The sequence below is a fragment of the Erythrolamprus reginae genome, chromosome 1 (genome assembly GCF_031021105.1).
Source record: "Erythrolamprus reginae isolate rEryReg1 chromosome 1, rEryReg1.hap1, whole genome shotgun sequence".
Classification (NCBI taxonomy): Eukaryota; Metazoa; Chordata; class Lepidosauria; order Squamata; family Dipsadidae; genus Erythrolamprus; species Erythrolamprus reginae.
In genome coordinates this window covers 359,594,252-359,618,627 of record NC_091950.1, presented here as the reverse complement: position 1 = coordinate 359,618,627, position 24,376 = coordinate 359,594,252, and the positions used below count along the sequence as shown (strand labels likewise).

Below are 24,376 nucleotides of genomic sequence, written 5' to 3'. Positions count from 1 at the left end.
GGCATCATTACAGATGATATGTGATTACTTGTCCTGACAAAGTTTCATTTTCAAACTTATCTGCAAAATTAGCAACACAGATAATTTCCTACCCTCCCTTGCTGAATTGAGTGCCAGATGTAAGACAATTCTATGGGATCTGGAAACAAAACTAATAAGATTTTATTCATAGCATGAATAAAATTCATATCTCAGAATTACATACTTATCTCAAATTAGGGCTTTACTGCTCAGGGGAGTATTCAGTTTAAGACAACATCATATTAGGAAGGATATTATTTTACTGAAAGAGTAGTAGATGCTTGGAACAAACTTCCAGCAGACATGGTCGGTAAATCCACAGTAACTGAATTTAAACATGCCTGGGATAAACATATATCCATTGTAAGATAAAACACAGGAAATAGTATAAGGGCAGACTAGATGGACCATGAAATCCTTTTCTGCCATCAGTCTTCTGTGTTTCTATGAAAAGTGAATTATTAGAACTGTTTATGATTTTTTCAGATCTCTCTGTATATTTTTATTATGTACACCCCAGAAAGGGTGTGTACGTGCCATGAATTTACTACAATTACATTTAGATTATGCACAACATGGGTAACTGCAGTTAGTGAACAAGAGATTATTGCAGAATTCAGGCAGAGCATGAATATTAATCAGCAAGAAAACAACCAGTTGAAAATAAGGTTTTACTATCCTTGCTACCAGAAGGTTTAAATCAGTAGTCTACTCCATAGTTTATGCCAATAGCAAATGAAGACAGATGCACCAGAAATGAGATATGTAAATTTTGGCTTATCTAGACAAAAGTTCACAAGGGAAATCCAGTGAAGAAAGGTAACATTTAAAAGATACATCTAAGAGACTGATCATCTCCCTGCAGGTGTTTATGTTGAATCCATCACTTTTAATGTCTATTCCTATATAATAAAAGAGACAAAAAGTGTTATTCAAATATTTTTATGCATCCCATGGTAACACAAGATCTTCAGGCATGTTGATATCTCCAGTTGAAGCAAAAAAACCCATTTATTTTTACTAGCTCATTTTGAAGAAAAATACCTTTTAGAAGAAAGATCACATGAATACTGGTGTCAAGACAGTTACCTAGCAATTTTCCATTTCATTACAAAAAGTTTAAACATTGTGTCTTTGGTAATTTTAACAAAAACAAAAGGAATTTGAAAAGATGACCTAGAAAATTTTTACAGATGGAGAGGGTGGGAGGGAGGGAGAGACAGAGCTCAGACATTCCTAGGGAATAGATTAGGAATATGCATCCCAATGGCTGAGATATGACTTTTTGTCATATGCATAGACAACTGATTCATTAAAGAGAAACAGAAGTTGTATGCTAAATCTGGAAAATAGTTCTAGGGCCACAGTACTCTCAGAAATAACTCACTGGAATCCCAGAAAATAAGAAGTCCAGGAAAGGTGAAATAGAACAGATGTTTTTTGAAGGAAGTTGGCAACTGGGGATTTGTATTAGATGGTGAAGACTAATATGTCCAATTTCAAGCTGCCTGTCTCCTTGATTCTCGGCAACTTACAAATAAAAGAGAAATATTACATATAAAAAGAGAAACTTTATAGCCAAGAAACAAGCTAATGTAATAATTGCCTGCAGCAACTAATACGATGTTATACTATAATTTGTTCAAAGGGTTATTTTAAAAGCCTATATCATGTTTTAATAGGTCAAAGTCATTTTAGAGTCCTTAAAGTCAAAAGGGATGCTTGTGGGATCAAGGAATTCTGCATTATCTCCTGAAATCACCTGCAAGCAACTTACTTTTTGTTATGACTCTATTCAAAATGGTCTGAAGTTCATCAGCAGTCAAAGTTCACAATCCTGCATTAAAGAGGAAAAATAGAGATCCAGGAGACATACACACAATAAAAAGCAACACACCACACCCTTATCCATTGTTTAAATTTCAATCTGAAACAACGCCACTAGGAAGATTCTGTAGTCAGACAGAAACAAGTTTCATTTAGCACTTCCAAATCCATTTCTTTGCAGCTAGGATCCATTAATTAAATGAGTTTAGCACCTATATTGGTGGATCCTCCTAGTAAGAATAGCTGGAGATTTCAGAAACCAAGGAATGCTCTATTAATGTAGGTTAAATGAATGTATGCAGTCCTTTTGCCACAAAGGTTATGACCTATAAAGCCCTTCATGGCACCGGACCAGATTATCTTCGGGACCGCCTTCTGCTGCAAGAATCCCAGCAACCAGTTAGGTCCCACAGAGTTGGCTTTCTCCGGGTCCCATCGACTAAACAATGTCGTTTGGCGGGACCCAGGGGAAGAGCCTTCTCTGTGGCGGCCCCGGCCCTCTGGAACCAACTTCCCCCAGAGATTAGAATTGCCCCCACCCTCCTCGCCTTTCATAAGCTCCTTAAAACCCACCTCTGCCATCAGACATGGGGGAACTGAGATATTCTTTCCCCCTAGGCCTCTACAATTTATGCATGGTATGTTTGTATGTATGTTTGGTTTTATAAATAAGTGTTGTTTAGTTGTTTTAGTATTGGATTGTTACATGCTATTTTTATTACTGTTGTTAGCTGCCCCGAGTCCACGGAGAGGGGCAGCATACAAATCCAATAAATAAATAAATAAAATAAATAAATAAAGATGTCACACTCAAGTTACTTATGAGAACAGTTCTATATTCATATCCGCCAATGTGTATGTATTTGTACAGTATTTGCAAGATAAGGCTGCTTCAACAGCCTTGGCTTACTGGTACTGGACACCATAATAGGCTTTTTTTCTGTCCAGTCCAACAGATACATACACAGGATTCAGTCCAGGCAAGCAGTTTTCTGAAATGAACCTCAAACGAAGCTGCTTCCTTTCCATGTTCCACACAACATGCGTGCAATCATACATGCATCCATCAACATGCCACATAACATGTGATATCTCTCAGAATATTTTTTCTACAAACTTCTCCTTTACCCTTACCTCCTTTCCTAACTGAAAGTTTGAAAGAAAACAAAGGGAAAAAAGCAGGAGCAGTGCAAATATTGATTCAAACAGAAATAATAATCACAGAAGAAACTGGACTTAAGAAATCCTCTTCAGAGAAAAGGTTAATCAATCCCTCTTAACCATAATTTCCCGGGTCCATTTGCTCTCCTCTGAAGTTAATTCTCTCGCTAAAAATTATAGTAGTTAGGCTAATATGTCATGTATTGAATATATGTCAGTTAAATTATATGTCATGTATTAACCTAACTACTAATTCTGCCCAGGCAGGTTGATAAAGGACTACCACTAGAAGATGGCTGTGGGGAAGACCCTAGTGGATGACTATTGGGATTAGAGACATGGATATAGTCCTCTGGGGTAGCATCCTATAGAGAAAGTGTATTGCCTATCATTTATTTCCAAATGCAATTCAGGCTGCTGCTTTTCAATGTGACCAATGTTCAAGGCATAGTTGTCCTATATCCCTAAATAAATTCTAACCTGATAGAGGAAGCTTACTAAAGGTCTTCTCCAAACAGTGGGGCATGACAAGAGAGAAAGTGTTCTCAGTTATTGTTCGCCTCCTTTGGAACAACTTATCCTCCAAAGAAAGACTGGCCCCAAGCAAAGAAGATTTGGAGATGAGCAGCTGAAACAGGAATTGCATCATTGGTAACCCTGTTTTGTGGTTTCTTTTGTATTTTATTGTGATTATTTGCATTGCATTTTGACCCTGTTATCTGCATGTTATCTAGAGCAGTGTTTCCCAACCTTGGCAACTTGAAGATATCTGGACTTCAACTCCCAGAATTCCCTAGCCAGCATTTGCTGGCTGGGGAATTCTGGGAGTTAAAGTCCAAATATCTTCAAGTTGCCAAGGTTGGGAAACACTGATCTAGAGCTTCTGGGAGCAGTTGGAACATCTTATCAATTAAATAAATGTTCTCACCACATAGCCCTTTGGATGTGCCTCAGAGTGCAGAGCAGTGGTCCCCAAACTTGGCAACTTTAAGACTTGTGGACCTCAACTCCCAGAATTCTCCAGCCAAAGTTGCCAAGTTTGAAGAACTCTGTTGAAGGTTGCCTGCATCTCCTTGACCACATGTTTTCCCAGGATTGTGCTGCAGCTGCAATGGGCACCCCAGAAAAGAATGCTATGACTTTAAAGGAATGTCAGAAAGTTGCTATAGGACTCCTCCCCCCTGCCATATACCCCAAAGTTATGTTTGATTTCACAACCAAAGTACTGTGTCACCCTGTTAAGCAAAACAAATGAAGGACAATTGTATGATACCAACATAATAACTGGTTGATATAAATTTGTGACACAGACCTGTTAATTTAAATGTGCTGTTTATCTAATTGTTTTTAAATGTGCTGTTTATCTAATTGTGAATATACATTTATATCTGTCTCTTACCTCCCCAGAAAGCTTTTGGAACTGACTTTTGAATTTGTTGTTTATATCCTTGCCTGTAACTTGAGGCTAAAAAACTGAAGAGATTGTAAATAGAATACTTTTACTAAGGAAGGTGACGGTTCCAGCTAAAAACCCTGCGGCATTTTGACCAAGTAGGTATATATGGGTAGCTTGCAGGAAACATTCTCAGAGAGTATAAGCCATAACAATACTAGTTAAAACAGCGCAATTTTATTTTGACTACGTATTTCATATTGTTCATGGTAACATATACTTAGCTTCATACTTCATCCATTGGGATATTTTGGCAAGGAGGAAAACAAGTTTGATTGAGAAAAGTGAATTATAATTCCAAAATTTTTTTGCTGTGAAATCCCATAAAGCAGGGTATCTCAAAATTGTGGTATCAATTTAATTTTTGTGAAAATTGACCTACATAAATATTGATGGCAGCATCCAAACAAGTACACTATTTTTATCAGTGGCTTCCCAAAGTGGTACACTTGGCATTATTCTCTGTTCCTGACTCTGGAGAACCTCCGCTCACACCAGACTCCCTCTTCCTTATCAGCCCTGTTGTGGTTAGCTCTGGCCAGCTCCTGCCCAAGGACTGTGGATGTGGGGGAGACATCCACATGCTGCAGGCCTGTTTTGCCACAGATGGAATCTGATGATGAAGGCTCCTCTGACCAAGAAGACATGAGTGACAGGGAGGAGGAGAGTGTGGCAGACAGCTCAGAAGATCAATTATCTAGCTCCTCCTTGGATTCAGAACAAGAGTTAATGATACAGCCATGCATGCGGAGAGCGATGCATAGGCAACAACAACTGAGAGATTATTATCAAAGAAAATGAGGCCACCTGTGGTTGGGGGGGCTGTGGTAATTAGTAAGGCTGCTATAAATAGCAGCCTGTGGGTTTGCCCATTGTGGAGGATTATCTGGTCGTTGTGTTTCATGCCTGCTTTGCTGACTTTGATCTTTGTGTGCTGATTTTCCCCCGCTTTGAAACTAAACCAGAGCAAAGTGTGTTTCACTTTGTGAAAGAATAAGGACTGTGAATCGCCTCACAGCCGCAAGCTTAGTATCACAGAACTGATAAGGGACTTGTACAAATTATCAGTTTGTTTGGAGACAAGTGCTCTTTGCTATACAAAAAGAGTGCTTCGTTTATTTGCATTTTTCGGTATAAAGAATATTGCTTTGAATTTTCAAACGTGTGTGTGTGTCTGAAATTGTATCTGGGCATTTTTGGGAGGATTCTACCAGACAGCTCGACAGAACACAGCCCCATACATGCATAACTACTGGTTTCTATATTCCCATGAGTCAGACACTGCAGTCTCTACCCACCTGCCTTTCCTCACTTATGGACACCAAGAAATGCAACGAGAGTCCTCCCTTGAATTTGTTCATCCCATCCACCCAAATGCAGCAGAAAGTTTTTTAAAATAGCACTTGTTGCAATTTCTTTACCTTCGAGAAATGCAAGTGTGCAGATATCTCTCATACTCCATTAAAAGCAAAACTAGGGAAGGCGTGTTTTTATGCCAGCCTTTTAATCTTCCAGTTTCCTTTCCTAATAAAGAGTTCTTAGATGTGTGAAGAATATACACTATTTTTTAAACTTTCAGCTAGCCTGATAAACTGATTGCTTTTATATGGATTTCAAAGTAAATATGTTAATTTGAGTCTGCTTAATTTATTTACCTCATATAGATTAGCAGTGGCAGTGGCCCCAATTTCTCTGTAATTAAAGAAACATGTTGCAATTATGGTGACTTACATTAAGAACATAAGAAGAGCCATGCTGAATCAGGCCAAAACCCATCGAGTCCAGCATTCTGTGTCACATAGTGGTCCACCAATTGTACATGGGGATCTTGAGCAGAAAGAGAAGGCAAGACCCTCTCTTTCTCCTGACCCCCAACAAATGGTACTCAAGGGAATCCTGCCTTAACCAACATAGAGGCGGCACATGGACATCCGTTTCAATAACCACCGATACACTTGGCATCCATGAATCTGTCTAATCCTGCCTTGAAGCTATCAAGGCTGACAGCTGTCACGACCTCTTCTGGAAGTGAATTCCATAAACCAACAACCCTCTGGGTGAAGAAATATTTCCCTTGATTTGTCTTCGCTTTCTTACCTATGAGCTTTAGGGAGTGTACCCTCGTCCTAGTATTGTGTGATAAAGAAAAGAATTTTTCTCTATCCACCTTTTCTATGCCATGTATGATTTTAAACGCCGTCTTTCAAGGCTGAAGAGACCAAGGCGTTGCAACCTGGTTTCATAAGGGAGGTGCTCCATTTCTTTGATCATACTTGCCCTTTTTTGCACCTTTTCCAGTTCCATTATATCCTTCTTGAGGTGGGGTGACCAGAACTGTACACAGTACTCCAAGTGTGGTCTCACCATCGATTTGTACAGGGGCAATACAACACTTACTGACTTATTATAGTTTCAAAAGGCAATAAAATTAAATAAAAAGAAGCTACAAACTTGAAATATAATCCATGAACTTCAAAGCCAACTTAAAAGAACATTAGAATGATATGGAAGTATGACTATTAAAATATTCCATCTTTGGCTCTTGATGGGATTCCCCAAGCAGAGTTGGTCTGTAATCTGGGGTCGCTCCTGGATTCACAGCTCTTGCTTGAAGAGCAGGTGACAGCTTTAGCTAAGACTAAGAGGGACTTCTCCTGGGTTGGCATTGCTTACAGTATGCATGGCTTGGTCACTTCCCATTAGGATTATTACAGCATGCACTTCATAGGGCTGCTTTAGAGAGTCCAGAATGCAGTAGTTCAGGGAATCTGATTTGGCCTATGAACCTCTGTACTGACTGAGAACTGCATTAGTTGCTAGTTTATTTCTTGGTTTAATTCAAAAGGTTGTTGGTATTTTTAAAGCCCTTCATTTCAGGACCTTGGCATCTATGGAATCGCCTTCTCTTAGAGATCTCTGCCCATCAGTTATGATCTCTAAGAGTGGCCCTTTCTATCCTGGCCCTCAGGGAATGTCATATACAAGCAGCCCACAAAAGGGTCTTTTCCATATTACCTCCTTTTCTGGAACATAATTATGATATCAGATAAGGTTAGCATTTCAGAAAGCATGTAAGACCTTCTTGTTCAATTGAATAAGGATATATTTATTTCCTTTCTAGAAGGTGAATGTTTATATTGATTGTGATTGCGTTGAGTATTTGGTTGCGTTGAGTATTGTGATTAGGTTGAGTATTTCTCAACCTAAGAAATTTAGCAAATCCACATATCTTCATGTTGCTAAGGCTGAGAAACACTGGTCTAAACGTTTGAAAGTATTGGCATTTCCAGTTCTTATTTTATACGAGTGTCATACAACTAGCATATAAATCTAGCTAAGCAAGCAAGCAAATAGCATGCAAGTAATCTAAAGTCACCATCTAAAATGCATCAGAGAGCCCTGAAAATATTCTAGATCTGATGTGCTACCTTGACTGTTGCCTGACTTCAAAGCTGTATGAGAAAGAAATAAGATCTGAAAGCACTCCATCCCTTTCTGAAAAGGTAGCAGGATAAGGAAGACTGCCAAAGATTCTTGCAATGTTCTCCTCTCTTCTATATACTGTATTTGCCTCAAGTGAAGTTACGTTTCTGATGCCCTTCATGAGGCTTTCAAAGAAAGGATTTTCTCAGCGATCACAACATAATTGAGGTTAAGCCTTCTAAGCAAGAATTATCTAGCATTTCCTACAGGTTGTTTTAGTAACCTAACTCTCATTTTGTTTGCGATCTTGTGAAGTGAATTGTTAGCAATGTGTATATTTATTACAGTGTCTATTTGGTTTAAAGTCTCTATTGGATTTTTCTTCAAAGCTACAATTGTTTTAATTAATTTTTTGCTGTTGTATTTTGTTCATTTTATTTTTGTGAGTCATCCTGAAAACTATAGATATAAATATCTTGAACAAAATAAAAATAACAGCCATTATCGAATTGCAACATTCCTACTTAAAAGCTCTCCTCAATTCTAAGCATAATTTTCAAAATATCTTCTACAACTAGCTCCCTATCTAAACTCTGGTCTCTAGCCACAGTCATCCCTATCTTCAAAAAAGGTAATCCAAGCAATGTTAAAAACTACAGACCAATCTCCCTGACTTGTGTCACTTGCAAATCCATCATAAACCAACCCATTACACTTCATCTTGAAAACAATAACCTACTTTCCAACAAACAATTTGCTTTCAGGAAAAAATTATCCTGTAATCTGCAACTCTTACACTGTAAAAATATATGGACTACCCAACTTGATCCGGGTAGATCAATAGATGCAATCTATATAGACTTTTGCAAAGCCTTTGACTCAGTAGTTCATGACAAACTTCTTCTGAAACTAAAATCCCATGGCATCTCTGGACCTCTGCATGACTGGATTTCAGCATTCCTGACCAACAGACAACAAGTGGTCAAAATAGGTAATGCCATATCTATTCCTGCTCCAGTTATCAGTGGCATCCCACAAGGCAGTGTTTTAGGACCTACTCTCTTTATATTCTACATAAACGATCTCTGTGACAATATTACAAGCAATTGTGTTCTCTTTAGATTAGATTAGATTAGATTAGATTTATTGGATTTATATGCCGCCCCTCTCCGCAAACTCGGGGCGGCTCACAATAAAGTAAAAACAATACATAATAACAAATCCAAATCTTTGCTGATGATGTTAAACTATTTAATATGACAATACTTCTACCCTTCAAAAGGACCTTGACCATGTAGCTGAATGGTCTAACAACTGGCAACTTCAAATCTCTACCAACAAATGCTCTGTCCTACACATTGGTAAAAAGAATCCAAATACTAAATATATACTAACTGGTAAAACTGAATTCACAGAGGACCCTCACTCAGTCAAAGACCTTGGAGTACTCATTTCCAGTGACCTGAGTGCTAGAGCCCACTGTAACAGCATTGCCAAAAAAGCATTAAGAATTGTAAACCTAATCTTACGTAGCTTCTTCTCTAGAAACTCTGATTTATTAACCAGACCATACAAAACATTCGTCAGACCTATTCTTCTACAATATAGCTCACCTGTATGGAATCCACACTGCATATCAGAGATTAATACAATTGAAGGAGTCCAGAAATACTTCACAAGAAGAGTCCTTCACTCCTACTTACGTAACAAATTACCCTACTCCTCCAGACTTCAAATACTACGTCTAGAAAATTTACAACTACGTCGTCTCCGAACTGATTTAACTGTTGTTCATAAAATCATACATCATAATGTATTCCCTGTCAGTGACTACTTCACCTTTAACAACAACACAAGAGCACGTAATAGATACAAACTGAATGTAAATTGCTCCAAGCTAGACTGCAGAAAATATGATTTTAGCAATAGATTTAGATTTTAGATTTTATTGGATTTATATGCCGCCCCTCTCCGAGGACTTGGGGCGGCTCACAGCATGTACAGAAAAAACAGGAAACAATAATAACAATCCAATTATACCTTAAAAAAACAATCTTAAAATTCTAATTAAAAACTATAAATATCATTCATTCAGCAGTCAAACTAAACATTCATCAGTTGGGGGGAAGGTCTAAGGAACCGCCTGGAACTCATTACCTGACTGTTGTTGCTTCCCCCAACCCCAAAATCTTCAACCTTACATTATCTACAATCGACCTCTCCTCTTTACTAAGAGGTCTGTAAAGGGGGTGCATAAGTGCACTTTTGTGCCTACTGTCCCTGTCCTACTGTCTTATTATCCTTTCTATTACTACCTTCTACTTATGTTATGTTATGTTAATATGTACTATAATACTATACTTGTTTGACAAAATAAATAAATAATAAATAAATAATACTAGTGTGCTCCACTGCCATTGTTTGCCTTCCTTGCCGCCCCAAGTCTTCGGAGAAGGGCAGCATACAAGTCTAATAAATAATAATAATAATAATAATAATAATAATAATAATAATAATACCCAACTAAATGTAGACTTAACTTAACTTGCTATCTATAATTTCCAACCAAATGTAGACTTATCTAGCCTAAAAAATAACTTTTCTCAAGTAATTGTATATTTTTTCATAGTCAGAATGAAGAGTCTGAATAAGTTCAGATAAAGGGAATTGTGATATTTTTCTTAATTTTTAAATAAGTTGGAAACTAAAACCATTATCTTGATTCAAGGGAGAAAGGGCAAAGTGCTCTTTAGAGCTCCCCACCCTTGCTTTTCTTCTCCAATTCAATTTACATCTCCTTTCTTATGGATCAGAGTGCCTTTGCTATTTCCTCTTCTGGTTCTCAGCCTTTTTGTTCTTGCTCTCCGGTTGCCTTGCGATTCATTCTGTTTCTTTTACCATTTCTCTACCCCAAACTGTTCTAGCTGTGAAGACACATTTCTCCATTCTTTATAGAAGAGATGGGGAAAAGATAATGAAGACTGATAGAAAGGGATGCTTTAGTAACATTAAGTTCCCTGTAAATTCCTTTTACATTCATATATTAATAGAATTGGTACCCTGTGGTCTTCTTCTAGATAACTCACATGACAAACCCCACTAGTCAGACTGCTGGCCATACTTGCTAGACTTCATGGGAAATAGAATTCAGTTATATCTGGGGGACAACAGATTAAGCATTCCGTTCAAATGCACATACTGTATATCAAACAACTTCCATGCGAAATGGCATGACACTTTTTGATGTGTGGTGGTAGAAGATACATACTGAGCTTTAATCTGTTTCACAGAGAAGATCCTAAGGTAGAACTGTCCATCTTGGAAAGGTTTAGAGGTGTATGGCACAACAGGATATTCTCCCCGTGGCAGGTGGAAGTGTCTTGATACTTCACACAAGTCAGTTTGGACAAATTGAACTACAGGTTTATTTGTTGAGAAGAACTCTCTGCTTAGATTAGCATTAGCTTGATTTTCCAACTAAACAGAACAGTAAGAGTGAAAACATTAATTGTGTACAACAATCAAAATGGAGAGCAGGAAAAATATTCCTTTCAAGCAGATACATAAGTGATCATGTTAGGATTTAATTATATAACTTGTCCTACTTAACTATACTGGCACACTAGGCAGCCCTTGAGCTTCTTCTTCTATGTTTATCTTTCTGGATTTCTGACAATGATTGACTAAAATTGAATATGGCTGCAGGTTGATGATGCCTTTTCCTTTTGGTTGGAAAACTGAATTCAACATGTAATTTAAATCTAATCATAATCTATAGCTAACATCACCCTTGAAAATGTCCAAAGATACTTTACCAGAAGAGCCCTTCACTCCTCCACTCGAAATAGAATACCCTATGAGACTAGACTTTCAATCCTGGGCCTAGAAAGCCTAGAACTAAGACGCCTTAAACAAGATCTAAGTATTGCCCACAAGATCATATGCTGCAACGTCCTGCCTGTCGGCGACTACTTCAGCTTCAACCACAACAACACAAGAGCACACAACAGATTTAAACTTAATATTAACCGCTCCAAACTTGACTGTAAAAAATATAACTTCAGTAACCGAGTTGTCGAAGCATGGAATTCATTACCGGACTCCATAGTGTCATCCCCAAACCCCCAACACTTTACCCTTAGATTATCTATGGTTGACCTATCCAGATTCCTAAGAGGTCAGTAAGGGGCGAGTACAAGTGCACTAGAGTGCCTTCCGTCCCCTGTCCTATTGCTCTCCTATATCTCCTATACCTTCCTTCTATTCCTATATCTCTTCTATTCTTTCATTGATATGTTCTATTACTTTATCTTCTTTTCTATTCTTTCTTAGATATATTTTACTATGAGTATCTCCTCTATAACCTTCATCATGTATTTTACTATGGGTATATAGATATACAGCCACTAAAAGCTTCATTGTGTATTGGACGAAATAAATAAATAAATAAAATAAATAAATCTAATAGAAAACTTCTTGGAAAAAGTCTAGATGGTAGGAGGACTAAACCTGAGCCATTGAAATCTACAGCGTATAAACACTGGAGTATTGATATGCTTTCTGTGTCTGACTGAAGCCATCTAGCAGTTATCGAGATTTTAGTAATGCTAAGATAACTACCATATTTACAAGATTTAGGCTACAAATAAAAACATATCTACATACTGTATATGTCTACTTAGGATTTTGAGTGCTATTTTTCTTTCAGTCGAAAGTGTTATTGGTTGGTATATGTGTTTTTCTCTCAGGCTTTTGGTTGTTATATCCTAGTTCTATACATCTATTATCTTGCTCATTCTGTGCTCATTTTAGAAAAGAAAACGATTATAATTAATACTACTATTACTACTACTACTACTACTAGTAGTAGTAGTAGTAACAATACCAAAATCAAATATATATAGTTTGGTATTTGGCTGTGTTGTTTTGGCCAGCTGTAACAGCATATAGTAATATTCTGCAATGCTTGTTTCAATACCATTTTCTTTACAATCATCCAATCATTTTCTTCTTAAAGAATGATGAATGGGAACAAACTGCAAATTTATAAATAACGTGAGATGATTTTCAGACTGCATAAATACTTTCTCTTGTGAAAGTGTCAAAAAAGGCCTTTTTCAAAGTTGATTTTTCTGAGACTTTCCCTTGACTTAAATACTCACCCAATCTCTGACTTTATGGATTATGAGTTTTTGTCTAACTCATAATATAAGTCTATTCCAACAATATGCATGAATTATAAAACAAAATAGTTTCCTCACATTGAATAAAATAATGAAAACAATGTTTAAAAGTTACTATGTAAGCTTGTTTTCTAAAGAACGACTCATAAGCCAAGCAAACCAGATGAAATTTGTTTAAAAACAAGGTATTTTCTATTATCTACTGCTAGGATGATTTTGGGTTAAGTGTAAGGTACTTTTATCATTTTGCTGTCCGTTCTTCCATTCCTGAAGATAGTACTGAATTAATAAATTAAAGATAACATTAAATGCTAATTTATGCATTGCATTTTTTTTGCCACAATCATAATACAGAATATGGCTACCATGATTTTGTGGCATGTTTCAGTATACAGAGCAAGTGCACAATTGGTATAAAGCAAAGTTTTGATTTTTGCTTCTAGAGCATATAAGTTTCTTTTTTTCATCTCCACCGCTTAATCTAAAATAAATATGCTTAAGAGAGAAAAGTTAGGGAAATAGTTGCCTGCCAAACTTTATATTGTACTTTCTGCACTGTTGGATATGCACCTGAACAGCCTTACCATATTTCATATTTTCCCAAGAAATATGACTTGTCCTCATATATTACTCATATATTACTCAGTCAATTGTCAGTCTAGAAGCATCAACATTTAAGAAGATGATTAAAATATTCACTTCTGGCAAGGAGTAGCTGTTTTTCAGGATTCAGATTTCCAAAAATGGTGTTACCCCTCCTGTTGGATTTCAATTTCTATAATCTCCCAAAGCATACCGTAACATGGACTATCAGAACTGAAAATCAATACATCTAGGGGACAATTTTGAGTATCTGAGAAATTGAATCCTGTACCTCCTTTTCCCCCCAAACTTTTTTTTTAAATTCTATTTTGAATGATAGTGGGGGAAAACTTTCCTTTGTGAAAATGAGCAAGAATGTTCTAGTCTACACACCAGCAGTCTAGACCTAGTACTATTGCCTTCCCAAGCCACTCTAATTGGCATGTTGGCCAGAATCCTGTACAGTATTGCTCTGTGGACAAAAGTACCCATATCCTAGAACAGTGATGGCGAACCATGCGTCTCATGTAAAATCGTGGAATCAATTATAAATCAATCAATCAATCACCCTTTACTTAGAATCTAATAACCTACTCTCTAACAAACAATTTGGATTCAGAAAGAAATTATCCTGCAACATACAACTACTTCACTGAAAAACATTTGGACTACCCACCTAGATCAAGGAAAATCCATTGATGCAATTTATATTGACTTTTGCAAAGCCTTCGACTCAGTGGCCCACAACAAACTACTCCTAAAACTCAAATCCTATGGCATCTCAGGATTCCTCCACAGCTGGATTACTGCATAGCCCATCACTGTATCAAAATCACTATCATCTTGCAACAAGGCTCACATGCCCTTGGTTCCTGGTCATCATCTGGCTCCTCCAATTGATTTTAAACTGTGGGTTGCTGCTAAAGAGACCAAAATATAAATACAAATAAAATTGTCAGATTTGGGAAATGAAAAGAAGGAATTTATCTAGTGCTAAGAATTCCAGGAATAGCTTTTAGGTGTGAACCTAATTGTGATTTCCAGCTTGGCCTTACCATCATATTTATACAGTTAATGTTTCTTTCTCCCACCTCTGCCACATCCTCTGCTATTTATTTATTGCAATAAGCAAAACCCAATTGAACTACAGAGAGATATTTCCTAAGGGAGCAATAAGCAACTGAAAACAGCTATGGTTATTAACCTCAGCCAGTTAGTTATCCACAAAAGACTATTATTGGCAAACTCTGGAGGGCCTAATGCTCAGATGTGGCTGGAATATATATAGAATATATAGAGAAATAGATGAAATGGAAGTTAAGTCCAGGCCCATATGTTGTTGTGGCTCCACATTAAATAGAAATGCACAAGATTAATCAGGGATCTAGAATATTGTTATCATTTGATACCCAGATATTAGCAAAGTGTCCAATATTGTAAGAGATGACACATACTGTATATGCAGAGAAGGTTTCTCTATGGTGATAGGGCTCCAGTGGTTGCTGTATGCATGACACATTTATTTATTTCATGAGGTCAGATTGAGTATTATCCTACCTATATCTGAAGTCTGATTGTATTGCATCAATGTCTCCAGGTAAAATGCTGCCATTTTGCACTTTCACCCTTTGAAAGAGGTAATGATAATGGCTGCATTTGTCCTGTCAGCGTGATTTTGAACAAATGATCTTGTCTGTGTTTGCCCACTTCTGTCCAAGAATATGAAGAACTTGACAGAGTTGGATGAAATATAGAGAACTAGATTTGTAAATAAAGATTCTGCTTAGATATCTGCCTGCCCCAAGTCATGCTTGAAATCGCACATGATTCTATCAGGGTCTTTATGAAATTCATTTGTAAAATCATCAAAGAGCTTTTATTTTATTTATTAATTTTCTATGCTACCCATTTCACCAAGGCAAAAAGTTGGCAGTATCGATGAAACTTTAGAAAAGATTTGGGGAGACATCTCTGCATGTGGCTGTTAAGTATTCACTCGGAGACAGGTTCGTTGCAACCAAAAGACTGCTTTATTTAAGGCTGGGTTGTAACGTCTCTATCTGCAACTGTCAAAAACTACTGAGCGCGAACAAAGTGAACGGCGAGCGTCGACTGCTCTATTTATACTTTCTTTCCTTGGTGGAGGCGCGGCTTTAACAGCCGTTTATTTGCCCCCTCTTTTTCAACGCAGCCAATCAAAGCCCATTATGCAAATGTTAAACGTTGTTCAACCTTTCCTATTTACATATTCATTTCATATTTACATACACAACAGTGGCCTTTCCTCAAGAACCCACAGCCACATCCTGTTCTGTCTGGGTTCCCCCAGACCTCAACACCAACTGGAAAAAACAGCCAGACACTCTGGTAAAAGCCAAAAGTAGTTTATAACTGGAAAAAATAAGCACAGAGGAAAACCTGTTCTTCCCAACAGACAGGATATAATACAGTACAGCAGGGTCCTGATGTCCAGACAATACAGCAAGCTTCTTGCTGGCACACACCCCCAAGGTTTCAATAGGCAAAGGCACAAACCAGGATTCCAAGACGCCAAAGTTCACAGTCAGGTCCCACGACTCTCAAAGATAAAACTCCACAAGCCAGGAAGGGTGGGTCTGCCTTTTAGCCTTTCCCAAGAGCACCACACCCAAACCCAGCTGCTGCCACTTTAATGCTGAAAGTATTTAGCCAATTGACTCCGTCTCTGATTAGCTCTCCGTTGTCGCAGATCAATTATGGCTTGTGCACTTTCCTCTAAGGAATCCAGGCTGCTTGCTGAGGAGAGCTCCCCCTGGTGGGACTCTGGCTGTCCTCCCTCTTCTTCAACCTGGGATTCCTCCTCGTCTGTCTGCACCTCCTGTTCCTCAGCCTCTCCCTCTGAGCTGGAAACCGACAGAAGGTCAGCCGTTCCCGGAGGGGCCTCAGACGGAACCACAACACCATCCCCCCGCGGAAGGCCCCTCCCCACCTGCCAGCGGAGAGGACGCGGTCTCTGAGGGAACTGGGCGTGAAAATCCCGAATAAGGTCGGGAGCGTCCAACAACGCCGCTTCCACCCAGGAGCAATCATCAGGGTCCCCCTCCACCCATTGCACCTTGTACTGGAAGCAACCGTCCACCCAACGGGAATCCACAATGTCATGTACCATAGCTTCAGGGAGGTGGTCACGAACACACGGGGCAGGAAACACGGGAACATTGGGACGGAGCGGACAATCGGGAGGAACAGGGACTAACAGTGAACGGTGAAACACAGGGTGAACCCGCAAGTTGGCCGGCAGGGTGAGCCGATAGGCCACCGGATTGATCACCCGCTCAACGGGAAAAGGACCCAGGAACCGGGGATCTAATTTGTGTCGGGGTAATTCAGAGGCTACGTATTTCGTGGACAGCCACACCTGATCCCCCACCACCAAGGGGGGCACATCCCGTCTGGAGCGATCAGTCACCCTCTTGTAGTCCTCCTTGGCTTTATTCAGGTACCTCTTCACCATTTCATGGACCGCCTGCAGCTCCGAGAGAAAGTCCTCAGCAGCAGGCACCGGGGAATCTAGGAGGGTCAAGGGAAAGAAGCGAGGGTGGAAACCATAATTTGCGAAAAAGGGCGTGAGCCGGGTCGATGAGTGGCGGGAGTTGTTAAAAGCGAACTCCGCTACAGGGAGGAACCGGGACCAATCAGTCTGGCGATCCGCCACGACACACCTCAGGTATTGCTCCAGTATCCCTATAACTTTTTCTGTGCTTCCATCGGTCTGGGGGTGCTGCGTCGATGCGAGGCACACGGACACATTCAGGGCCGACATCAATTCCCGCCAAAACCGGGCTGTGAATTGTGTTCCCCTATCAGAGACCACTCGATCCGGGAGCCCATGTAACCTAAACACGTGGCTGATAAACATTTGAGCCGTGAGTTGGGCAGTGGGCACCCTAGTGCAAGGTACAAAATGGACCATCTTGGTGAGCATGTCCATCACCACCATGACTACCGTGAAGCGAGCAGAGGAAGGCAAATGAGTTACAAAGTCAATGGACACGGCACCCCAGGGTCTCTCAGGCGTGGGCAAAGGTTGCAGTAATCCCGGTGGGGCTCCAGTCACCCCCTTGGCCGTACGACACCGGACACAGGTGGCCACATAGGAACGCACATCATCTTGGATGCGTGGCCACCAGAATGTCCGAGAGACCAGCTCCAATGTTTTGAACAGGCCAAAATGCCCCGCCACTGGACAGTCATGACACTGGGTCATAATCAACCCTCTCACTGGCCCGGCGGGAACATACAGCTGCCCCCAGTACCGAAGCAGACCGTCTTGAAACGTCCAGGGGGAATTGGGTGTTAACTCCCGCACTCTCTGCGCTACAAACCCATCCTCCCGCTGCGCCTCCCGTAAACGGCGACGCAAGTCCACTGGGTCCTGAGTGGCAGCCAAAGCTGCAGGGGGTAAAACTGTCTGCAGAGGAGCCGGCTCCCTCGGGTGCGTGTATTCCGGCTTGCGCGACAAGGCATCTGCTCGAGGGTTCTGGGCACTGGGAGTGTACCTGATGCGGAAATTGAACCGCGCGAAAAAGAAGGACCAGCGGATCTGTCTCTGGTTTAACTTCCGAGCCGTCTGCAAATACTCAAGGTTCCGGTGATCCGTCCGTACCTCGATTTGATGACGGGCCCCCTCCAGGTAATGCCGCCAATGCTCAAAGGCAGCCTTCACCGCTAAGAGTTCCTTCTCCCAAATAGTATAATTCCTTTCCGAGGGAGACAATTTCCGGGAGAAGTAGGCACACGGAAACAACATGTCACCGGGACGATGGGCTTGGAGGAGCACTGCGCCAACCGCTACATCTGAAGCGTCTGTTTCTAACACAAACGGCCGAGCGGGATCAGGATGGCGCAGAAGCGGTTCCGCCATGAACGCCGCTTTCAGGGCATCAAAAGCCCGCTGTTCCGCCTCCCCCCAACCAAACGGGACTTGTTTTTGTAACAACCGAGTCAAGGGCGTGGTTAACGTGGCATACCCCGGAACAAAAGCCCGATAGTAGTTCGCAAACCCCAAAAGACGTTGTACGTCTTTCACCCGTCGTGGAGGTTGCCAAGACTGAAGTGCGGCCACTTTGCCCGGGTCCATGGAAATGCCACCTGGAGACAAAATGTGCCCAAGGAATTCGACGGTAGTCTGGAAGAATTGGCACTTCTCCAGCTTGGCATACAAATGCTGCTCCCGCAACCGGAGCAGGACCCGGCGCAAATGGTTCAAATGCAAGGCATGGTTCGGGGAATACACTAAAATGTCATCAAGGTAAATCACCACAAAATGGTCCAACATGTCCCGGAACACGTCGTTCATCAGATGTTGAAACACGGCCGGGGCGTTGGTGAGGCCAAATGGCATCACTGTATATTCAAAGTGGCCGTAACGCGTGCCAAACGCTGTCTTCCACTCATCCCCGGCCCGCATCCGGACCAAATTGTATGCACTGCGCAAATCGATTTTGGTGAATACCGTTGCCGTCCGCAACCGGTCCATGAGTTCAGGGATCAAGGGCAAGGGGTACCTATTCCGCACCGTGATGGCGTTAAGGCGGCGATAGTCCCAGCAGAGGCGAAGATCGCCCGTTTTCTTTTTCACGAACAAAACAGGGGCAGACAAAGGGGACTTGGATGGCCGAATAAATCCCTTGGCCAAATTCTTCTCCACAAACTCCTTGAGGGCCACAAGCTCCGGCTCGGACATGGAGTACAAACGACCAGCCGGGAGCTTGGCGTCAGGGAGCAGGTCGATGGCACAGTCATACGTCCGATGCGGTGGTAGCCGATCCGCCTCCTTCTCGTTGAACACATCGGCGAATTCCTCGAGGCAACGGGGTAATTGGATCGCGGGAACTACTGGGCCGTGGGCTGCGCACACATGTCGGTGATGGTCCACGCACTGCAAACTGGAGAATGTGACCAGGTTTTGGGACCACACCACATGCGGGTCATGTGCACGCAGCCATGACAACCCCAACACGAGGGGAAAATGAAGCCCCTTGGTAACATAAAACTGTAGGGCCTCCTCATGAGTTCCGATGCACATCCGCACCGGCAGGGTCTGGAAACGGATGGGACCAGCCAGCAAAACCCGCCCATCGATAGTCTCCACAGTTAATGGCGGGGTAACAGGACAAAGGGGCAAGGAATGACGTTGGGCAAAGGCTTCGTCCAAGAAGTTCGTTGTCGCCCCCGAATCCACGAGGGCCAACGCGGGATAAGTCCGAGTCCGTTGCGCGATATGCAGAGTCACCGCAAGCGTCAGGTGTCGAAACGGTCCGAATTCGGGAGTCGTGGAGTCAGAAGAAAGTGGGATCCCCGCCCGACCTAGTGTTGCCACCAAGCCGGGCCCCCCTCGTTTCCCGATCGTTCCGGCGACGGAGGACATCCAGACGAAGGCCCCGCCATCGGAGAGTTCAAGGCAGGGACGGGGACACAAGGGGTTGTCTCCTGTAACTGCACAGGGGACGCCATGGGAAGCACGGGAGAACTGTAGGGTACGGGAACGACGGCAGCCACCGTGCTCCGCCTCTTGTGGGGACAAACGACAGCAAAATGTCCCGGGGCCCCACAATAGAAGCACAACCCAGCTGCCCGCCGACGCCCTCGTTCCTCCGGGGTCTGTCGGGGTCGGGCGTAACTCACGTCCATCGGCTCCCCGGCAGCAACACGATCCATCAGGCGTGGAGGCAGCGCTGGTGAAAAACGTCGGGGCGCAGGGACCGGAGCCGGGGTGCTTACGGTCGACAACCCCCGCCGCGGAACAGGTGTCGGCAGGACGCCTGACGCACGGGGGTTGGACCGTCCCGCTCGACGGACTTCCCTGGCCAACAGCCTGGCCTCTATTGCCAAGCAATGCCGCTCCAAAGCGTCCAACGTGCCGGGCATCACCTCATGCACCAGTTCGTCCAACATCGTGTCTGATAGTCCATCCTGAAAGGCCTCGATCAGGGCAGCCTCATTCCACTGGACTTGCCCGGCCAGAGACCGAAAGTCAGCCATATAGTCTGCCAGGGGGCGCGAACCCTGGCGTAATTGCTTCAGCGCCCGCGTGGCCGTCTGCTCCTGCACCGGGTCCGCAAATTGGTGACGCAGCAGGTCACAGAAAGCGTTGTAGTTCTGGAGTAGTGGGTCATCCCGGGCCAGGTAAGGTGCCACCCACGACGCTGCAGGGCCAGCCAACAAACTACACAGAAACGCCACCTTGTGGTCATCCCCTGGGAAGTGCATCATCTGAGCGTTGATAAAATGCTGCACCTGGCTCTGGAACGCAGAAAACAGCCGCCGGTCCCCCCAGAACTTTTCCGGCATCGCCACAAAACATTTCCTTCTGGGCAAAGGTGCTGAAGGAGGTACCACAGGTGCCGCCTGGGGTGGGGCCGCCTGGGACAAAACCTCCACTTGGCGTTGTAATAACAGGACTGTCTGGGTCAACTGAGCAATGTCCCCTCGCAACTCTGCAAAGACAGCCTGCATGTCAGCTGCAGAAACATCCATGGTGGCAGGCAAAAACAGGAAGCCAACAAGCAAAAGATGTCCAACAAGGAACCAGCAGCAGAGGGCAAGAAAAAAAACAACCAAACCACCCCTCCAAAATGAGCACAAGGTGTCTGGTGGTTGGTGGAGTTTTATACTGTTCTGTCTGGGTTCCCCCAGACCTCAACACCAACTGGAAAAAACAGCCAGACACTCTGGTAAAAGCCAAAAGTAGTTTATAACTGGAAAAAATAAGCACAGAGGAAAACCTGTTCTTCCCAACAGACAGGATATAATACAGTACAGCAGGGTCCTGATGTCCAGACAATACAGCAAGCTTCTTGCTGGCACACCCCTCCAAGGTTTCAATAGGCAAAGGCACAAACCAGGATTCCAAGACGCCAAAGTTCACAGTCAGGTCCCACGACTCTCAAAGATAAAACTCCACAAGCCAGGAAGGGTGGGTCTGCCTTTTAGCCTTTCCCAAGAGCACCACACCCAAACCCAGCTGCTGCCACTTTAATGCTGAAAGTATTTAGCCAATTGACTCCGTCTCTGATTAGCTCTCCGTTGTCGCAGATCAATTATGGCTTGTGCACTTTCCTCTAAGGAATCCAGGCTGCTTGCTGAGGAGAGCTCCCCCTGGTGGGACTCTGGCTGTCCTCCCTCTTCTTCAGCCTGGGATTCCTCCTCGTCTGTCTGCACCTCCTGTTCCTCAGCCTCTCCCTCTGAGCTGGAAACCGACAGAAGGTCAGCCGTTCCCGGAGGGGCCTCAGACGGAACCACAACACATCCCAGTGAAAATGATATGCCTGGCCACCCATTGCCGCTGATGCCTTCTTTACTGGATCCAATCAAAAAGGAAATCATCTAGGACTTGGTGGATGGTGGAAGGTTGAAGGAGAAGGCAAAACATCTAACCCCCCAATTTGTTGCCTAGAAGCTAGGGCCAGTGCTGGCTCATTCTCTCAATAATGCAGTGAGAAAGTTACTTTGGGCTTTAGCAAAGCCTCTGACTTGCTGTTGTATCTAAGTGACCGTATACAAACATGGCTTAATAAATTAATCCAGTTATCTGGGTTTGCACTACACAATGGACCATAATCATGCCAGCTGGTTCACTTAACAAACCATAAATTAGATAACTCCATGTCAGCCCAATATATTATATAAACACAGCCAATGTGTCAAAAAAAATTATTGCCTGTAGATGGAAACATCATTATTAAATTTTTGGACATGTTTTTCTACCATTGATTTCTCTTTTCCAAATGCCATAATGTCTTAATGTATTGTGTCTTAATGTCTTAATTAATAACATACCACAAAGTGTCTGTAAAGGGGCATGCATAAGCACATTAGCATGCCTACTGTCCTTGTCCTAATGTTCGCTTTTATTTTTATTCATTTCATGTATTCCAATTATGTTTATACAGTAATGGGCAGCCAAAATTTCTACTGCCACACTTTGGGTGTGGCTTATTTTGTGGGTGTGGCTTAATGGTCATATGACTGGGTAGGAGTGGCTTGCCGGCCATGTGACCAGGTGGGAGTGGCTTGAACAATCATCATCATTCAAGTGAGCTGTTAAGTCCTCGACTCACAACCTTTCCAGTGTCGCTCGCTGGGGGTGAAAATTTGCTTTGCGTTTCCCATCCTCTCCTTCCTGGGTCGCCCCCCCCCGCCTCAAACTGGGCAGCTAGGCGAATGGGTGTTGCCAGAAGCATAAATGCTGCCAGCTCCGCTTCCACCTCAGGTGGGAGGGGGCTGCGGGAGGCTGGAGGGGAGTCGGGCAGGAGAGGGGGAAGCTTGGCCGAGGCCAGGAAGGAGGAAAGAGGGAAAAAGCAAGGAGCGCTGATGCAGAAGCAGCAGCAGAGAAAAAAATATGAGGTGAGCTGAGACCAGTAATCCAGGAAGTGACAACTGCCGATCAGCTGGAGCTGCGCACACATCTTCATTTTCATTGGTGGAACTGCGTTCCACTCCGTCCTGCCTGCTGCCCACCCCTGCTTATATATATTATCTAATACATGGTTGACAAAATGAATAAATAAAATAAATAAAATTACATTGAATAGTTTACAAACTCTAGCAAATATACAAATATTTGAGGTTGAAAGATTTGATCATTATACCATGATGAAAGCCATAAAGCTTTCTAAAATTATTTATTTATAGTAGCAGACTTAACCAAGGATTGGTTCTTTACAACTGACATCATATTTTTATAATCCATTTTAAATCATTTTAAATGTTTAATTAACACACCATGTTGCAATTCATTTTAATTATATATTTGAGCTAGAGTCCCAAACAGCAAATGATTTAGAGATTAATTTAGCATTAGATAAATAAAAATGAAACTGTTTTGCTAGATGGTTGAAATATGCAGCTATGATGTTACATATTATGGATTGGTAATTTTTGACTGCAATTATAATTATATCAAAAACTGAATGCCTGGCATAAAAATAAAACTTAAAACACTTTGCTAGATGAGAACAAATATGGAAAGCAATAAAAATAGTACACACGAACCGTATGGAGGTTCCTAAAAGCCGGGCTGGATAAAATCCCTGCGTAATCAAGAGTGAGTCAGGATACATATATTTTGTGAATCTTTTATATTAGCTAATAATCACTGCCAAAATTTAGGTTGCAATATGAGCTCTTGGTAGTTATTGTACATCATGAGGCTCAGTGGTGTAATGGTTAGAGTGGAATACCGCAGGTTATTTCTGCTGACTGCCGGCTGCCTGCAATTTGGCACTTCAAATTCCACCAAGCTCAGATTGACTCAGCCTTCCATCCAGTGATGGGCTACCAAAAAATTTACTACCACACTATGGGTGTGGCTTATGCATTTTGTTTCAACATCTTTCAGTGCAAATTGGGTGTTCTGGGGTGGAGCTCCAAATTTTGCGTTCCTGACCGTTCCCGTAGGAGCCCATTACTGCTTCCATCCTTCCAAGGTGGGTAAAATGAGGAGCCAAATTATTGGGAGCAATATGCTGACTCTGTAAACAGCTTAGAGAGGGCTGTAAAGCACTATAAAGCGGTATATAAGCCTAAGTTGTGAGCAGCCTTGAGTCCTTTGGGATTGGGTGGCATAGAAGTCAAATTAAATAAATAAATAAATAAGTGCTATTGCTACCATTGTTTATTACCATACCGCCCCAAAGATTTTTCTTTTCAATGACACAAAAGCTGCATGAACCATGACTGCAGG

General features: G+C 42.2%; 1 pseudogene; it reads right to left on the bottom strand.

The window, feature by feature from the left end:
• LOC139153902 (calpain-8-like) overlaps positions 1-24,376 on the bottom strand; it is a 57,406-nt pseudogene that overhangs the window by 14,689 nt on the left and 18,341 nt on the right.